Raw genomic sequence first — 304 nt, forward strand, 5'->3', positions numbered from 1 at the left:
TGGTCCCCTCCACAGCAGGGGCACAGAGCATCCCATGGGGCTCAGTCTGGGACACCCGCAAAACCAAAACAAACACCCCAAATAACAATAATAATAATAATAATAAAAAGTAGTACTAGAAGCCTAAATGATGCAGGTAAGAAACAAGAGTTAAACTCTTCCAGTCCTTTCTCATAGGAACAGGGGACGGCGGGCGGGTGGGCAGCGCTGGGCTGAAGAGCAAGCAAGAAAAGGAACTTTGGTCACATTTGTCTTATGAGAATCGCTGGTGAGTAACAATAATAATAATAATAATAAAAATAAA

This window comes from Antrostomus carolinensis, unplaced genomic scaffold, assembly GCF_000700745.2.
Source record: "Antrostomus carolinensis isolate BGI_N321 unplaced genomic scaffold, ASM70074v2 scaffold32528, whole genome shotgun sequence".
Taxonomy (NCBI): domain Eukaryota; kingdom Metazoa; phylum Chordata; class Aves; order Caprimulgiformes; family Caprimulgidae; genus Antrostomus; species Antrostomus carolinensis.